This window comes from Mus caroli, unplaced genomic scaffold (genome assembly GCF_978045245.1).
Source record: "Mus caroli unplaced genomic scaffold, Mus_caroli_1 scaffold_1, whole genome shotgun sequence".
In the NCBI taxonomy this organism is placed as follows: Eukaryota; Metazoa; Chordata; class Mammalia; order Rodentia; family Muridae; genus Mus; species Mus caroli.
Window position 1 is genome coordinate 18,148,392 of NW_028227256.1, and position 6,101 is coordinate 18,154,492.

Below are 6,101 nucleotides of genomic sequence, written 5' to 3' on the forward strand. Positions count from 1 at the left end.
GAGGAGACAGAAGGCTGGGGTGAGGGTGGACAAGCAGGATGTGGGAAGGAGGGCCAGGAGGATTCACAGGCAATCGTCAGGATGGGAGTGACTCTACAGCCTTGTGTCTTGCTGCCAGTGCTCCTGCACCTCTTCTGGGGAATGATTATTTCCCTGGGACCAATTTAGACTTCCAAATTCTCAAAATATAATCAAATTATTTCCCCCAAAATACTCTGTGTGTGTGTGTGTTCTTAAGTTTCATTTCTGGGAACTGATTCTCTGGACCGGCAAGATTCAATATGCTTTCCAATTGTGGCGTTCTGTGGCGTTCTGTACCACCCCTCCTGGACATCTAAACCTGGATACTCTGATCTCACAGGGCAATAGCAGGATCACGAGGATATGCCCTTATCTACCTAGATACTGAGCAGTGAGGGCACTCGCCTTTGAAATCAGATCAAGTAGGATTCTGACTGTGGACACATTACTTCACCCTTTGGAATGTCTCCACATCCACTGAAAATGGAAACAATTTGTAGTCTGTGGGTACAAAATTCTTATGACTTGAGAGGTGTGCGTGTGTGTGTGTGGGGGGGGGGGTCCTAGCTAAACCAAGGAGTCTTGCTGTAAGCATCATCCCGGCCGGCAGGGGGCAGCAGACTCCAGACCTACGCTCTGACACAGCTGGGTGGAAAAGGGACTTGGCCTCTGCTGGTCCAGAGCTGCACCTGACTCCCAGGACGAGGACAGAAGAAGGACATGGGATGAAGGACTCCACCTCCCACAAACCAACTCCAAAGAGAACAAGACTGTATAAACACTTAAGCCGGGTCACAGCTACGGAGTGCGCCTGCGCAGTACTGCATCGGAAGTGAGGTTCTGCCCTTGAGCATCTCTGCTTTTTTTCTGTGTTTTCCAGCTGCAAAAAGGGTGCAAGTGGGCTGTGCATCCATTCCATAAAAGAAACTTTTCATGCAAAGGCATGAGAATAAACCAGTCGTTGCTGAGCATCTGCCTTCTCCTTCAATCTCTTGATCTTCACAGAAGAAGACCTGGGGAAGGAGGAAGGAGGGAATGGCATCTGCCCTCCCACAGATCTTTTCTGGCTCATCCTGCCAATTTCCTGAATTTCTGCCTTCTTGGGGACCCTAAATTTCGCATCTGTTTTACCCTTTACCTTCCCGGAGGTGGGGCATTGTGGTAGGTAAAGTTCAAACAAGACTTCCTTCAAAAATGGTTCTCATGCCCACTTAGCTCATAGGTAGGCAATTAGTTTATTTTTATGTGAAGATGCTTTGTGCATACTTATTTACAGATCTCTTAGTGGGTGGGGAAGATTCTGGAGGACCTGAGACGGGGCTGCAGAGGGATTTTCAGTTTCCTATCCCGGGCAGTGAATAATTTTGTTCCATTGCATCCAGGACGTTTTCTAGTCCTATATCAACACCTAGCCTCTGTCTGTTGCACGAACATGCAATGAACATGCCTCCCTCTTCCAGCCACACTCAACTCCTTTCAAGTTCTTACAGCGTCGAGTGGGGTTAGGGGGTGGGTGGAGGGTAGGTGTCCCTTGCCTTCCAGAAGAAGCCAGAAAGGTAACTGACCTGTGTAAGTTTTCTCAGTGAGCACTTGTTGGCAATGGAATAATGTTGTCCTTTAGAATGAAACTCAGTTCTCTGTGGAGACGCAGGAATTGTGGGATTCCTGACAATGTAGCCAAGGATGGTGAGGCAGTGGGGGTGGGGGTTGGGAGTGTGTGGCCAGCCACTGGATAACTTCCACACAGGCTGTGTATTGGAGCCACCCACTCATTCTCTCAGGGCAGCGCTCTTGGAGCTGTGTGCAGGTCAGCAATGGATAAACTAGTGTGGGTTTACCCTACATGAGCTTGGCTGGCAGAGAAAAAGAATCTGACAGGCAACGAACCTCAAGCAGTTTTACAGGAAATTAAAGGAATTTATCTCTTATTGAGACAGGGTCACAAGAACAGTTGGGGGACTCAAGAAGGTGAACTCACTTTTCATATTTTAAGTTAGCTTAGAAGAAAAATTAGACTCCCAAGTTACTATCCAGTGATGAATAATCTGTGCTATCAGCTTTGGATTTTTAAAAAAGTATGTCTTCTTGACTATTAGGCACATCAGTGACTAGTTCAAATACATGTGTGTGTGCACACACAAACATGCTCTCATGTTTACACACACACACTACTGCCCAGAGACTCTGACTAAGGGAAAAGCATCAAGACTTCCCACCCTTAATTCCACTAGTGGTCCAAGGCAGAGACCAGTAGGGAGGGAGCCTTGCTTGTAACTCCCCAGCCTTGCCCACCTCCAGGCTGTAGACTCTCAAGGCTGACTCTCAAATTCATGCATGCTCCCCTTCATTGTCCTTTCTCACGGGTGGGTGTTCTCATCAACTGCTAGCTTCACTGCAGTCAGCTCCAGATTCATGTCCCCCTGTCTTTCCTGAGTATGTTCCACTACCACAGCTAGGAAACATTAAGTCTGCCTGTAAGGCTTGCTCGATTAACCCTTCACTGACCTTGGGGCAAGAACCACAGACTCCCCTTAGAGGCTGATGTGAGCGCAGGTGATATTTCTAATGGACACCCTTTGCACAAAACATGTGTGTTTCAGGTTTTAAGGTGTGTCATTATTCTTTTGTTTGTTTGTTTGTTTGTTTGTTTGTTTGTTTTGAGACAGAATTTATCTGTGTAGCCCTGGCTGTCCTGAAACTCACTCTGTAGACTAGGTTGGCCTCGAACTCAGAAATCTGCCTGCCTCTGCCTCTGCCTCTGCCTCTGCCTCTGCCTCTGCCTCTGCCTCTGCCTCTGCCTCTGCCTCTGCCTCTGCCTCTGCCTCTGCCTCTGCCTCTGCCTCTGCCTCTGCCTCTGCCTCTGCCTCTGCCTCTGCCTCTGCCTCTGCCTCTGCCTCTGCCTCTGCCTCTGCCTCTGCCTCTGCCTCTGCCTCTGCCTCTGCCTCTGCCTCTGCCTCTGCCTCTGCCTCTGCCTCTGCCTCTGCCTCTGCCTCTGCCTCTGCCTCTGCCTCTGCCTCTGCCTCTGCCTCTGCCTCCTCTGCCTCTGCCTCTGCCTCTGCCTCCCAAGTGCTGGGATTAAAGGCATGTGCCACCACTGCCCGGCGTGTCATTATTCTTTAATCATGTGTGTCTCTGTGTGGGTCTGTGCACACTCGGCCTCAGAGTTCAAAGGAGGTCATCAGACGTCCTGCTAGAGTCTCAGGCAGTTGTGAGCTGCCCAGCATAGGTGCTGGAAACAGGGTTCAGATTCTTCACCAAGCTCTCCCAGTCCTCCCCCTACCCTTTGCATTTCATTTCATTTTATTTACAAACATGCCTTGCTTGCTCGCTAACTCCCGGAAGGCTCTGCACATGTTCATTCATCTGCCTGGAACACTGGCTTACTATGCGTGTTCCTGCTTTCCCCAAGATCCCAGCTGGGACCCTGCCTCCCCTGGACATCTATCCTTAGACTCCAATGTCCAACAGATGCCTGTCCCCTTGGGGCTATTCACCATCTGCTTCTCCCTGCCCTGTTGTACTGTAGACAAGCCTGTGTCTACAACCTTTTCAAAACTGCTTCCTACTGCCTTGCACAAAGACAATGCTCAGTGAATACTTGTTGAGTGCAAAGGGGTTTAAATATGCCTCATTGAATGTGCAGGTGACAGATCTGCTCTACATCAGTTGTCTTCTTGGTGTGCTGAAACAGTAATGGTTTTTAAATGGGAGTATCAAGGGAAGGATATTACCACACACAGCTAACGTTTGTTCTAAAGTGTACCTTTATTTTTAATTGACACGTAGTATAAGTGAAAACGCATGGGATTTTTCTTTCTGGGCCTTGAACAATTAATGTTTCCTGAACACTCAGTAAGTACCGGGCACCATCCTGGCACTCTAATTCATTTTGGAAGTAACCATGTGAGCTAGACATTTCTAATTTCCTTTATTAAAATGCAGAAACTGCACCACAGAGCAGTTGAGGAACGCACCTGGTTTGACACAGCTAGTAAGCCTCAGTGTCAGGGAGGCTGAGGTATATGGTATGACCAGTTTCTACCTAGTACTACGTGGGGCTTCCTGTGAGATGCTCACAGGACAGAAGAGAGTGAGTCACAGGTGGATGGTGCACTGTGGTCACAGGGTGTGGGGCGGTTGAACAGAAGAACTCTCCACGGAGATCTCAAGCCCACCGCTCACACTGTTGTTCACCTTGTTCAGCTGGATACCCCTTGTTCTCAGGGGCAGGGTTGCATATGCGCCTAAGGTGAGACTTCTCTGATCCTGAAATCTTGGCTGTGTGTGGTTTGGACATTGCCTGCTTTCTCTGCACCTTAGTGTCCATGCCCAGGAAATACTCACAGTGATAGCACTGCCCTCATAAAAGCTTGTGTGGTGATTGACTGTGGTGATACGGGGCTATGTGCTTGGGGCTCAGAACTGTCTTTCTCATTACCCTATTGCTGTTTCTTTTACAAATTAACCTTTTCCATTTGTTTATTTGTTTAGTTTTTTATTTTATTTCAATTTGTTAAGTGCTTCCCACCTCCACATGGGGGAGAGTCTCACTATGTGGTCCTGGGTGGCCTGGAACTCATTTTACAGACACCACTGTGACCTCAAACTCCCATTATCTACCCACATGAGGTTGAAAGGATATGACTCCCAGTAGTCTGCCACTCTCTAGACCCCATACCCAAGAGTATTTTAGTAACACAAATTGGACTCTTTGGGGGAAGGACAGAGAGACAGAAAGACAGAAAGACAGATGCAGACAGACACAGAAAAGAACAAAACTGTGTTGAAAGGGAAGTAGGTAGTTAGGTAGGGGAGGATCTGAATGAGTTGGGTGGAGGATGTTAAAAATACATCGAATTATCAAAGAATTAATAAAAACAATATTAAAAATTACTAGGCTGGAGAGATGGCTCAGTGGTTAACAGCACTTAACTGCTCTTCTAGAGGTCATGAATTCAAATCCCAGCAGCCACAGGGTGGCTCACAATCATCTGTAACGGGATCTGATGCCCTCTTCTGGCGTGTCTGAAGGTTGGACAGTGTACTGACATACATTAAATAAATAAATAAATAAATTTATTTTAAAAAAATAAATAAAATTTATTTTAAAAAAATAAATAAAATTTTAAAAATTAACAATCAATTTAGGATTTAACAAGCTGCCTCACTTCGGGGGACATAGGGAGTGAAGGGCATGGCCTATGGATCCAGCAGCTAGAGACTGATTCCTTATCTCTTTGGGGCTTTCTGCTATTGCTTCTTGGGTAACTGAGAACAGGGACTCAATGGAACCTTTCTCATCATTGGAGGTGCTTTAGCTGTTGCATAAGTCACACCAAAATGTCACTGACAAACCCTTAATTTTGGCCCAGGGCTCCATTATAATGCATAGTGATTTACTATGGGTTACAACTGAATGTGTTGACCCCTGGAAAGTTGCTATGGACTGTACCTTCAAAGTGTAAACCGAAATAAAACCTTCATTGCTATGTATTGTAATGCTAAATACTGGTCAAAACCTGGTTGTTCTCAGGGATGAAAGAATCTTCACATAGTCCCAAGTGACTATATGTAACCTCGCCCCCCAAGTTATTCCTGATTGGTGAATAAAGTTGCATACAGCCTATAGCTGGGCAGAAGAGAGATAGGTGGGTCTTTTGGTTCAGGGGCTTGGGTTTGGAGGCAGGAGACCATGAGGAAAGAAAGAGGAAAGAGAGGGAGGAAGACACCATGAGGTAAGGGATAGTAAAAACTGGACATGTGAGCTGGCCAGTCAGAGTAAGAGCGGCCCATGCAGAAAATAGCAAGTCATAACTCGGGGTTCTTGATAGGGAGGTATAAACTAATTGCTTAGAGGGTAGATATCTGCCCAGGTCAATACATGTTGATTCTTTATCAAAGCCTTCTGAGAGAATCTAGTGGATCTCAGACTTAGATGTCAGACACCTCCCCAGAACTGAGGAAGAATAAGTTTTATTTTATTTTAAGATACAAAGTTTGTGGTACATTGTTATAGAAACCTTAGGAATAGGACACACAGAATGTCCAGTTCTGTGTTAGGAATGCCTAAGTTTTTAATC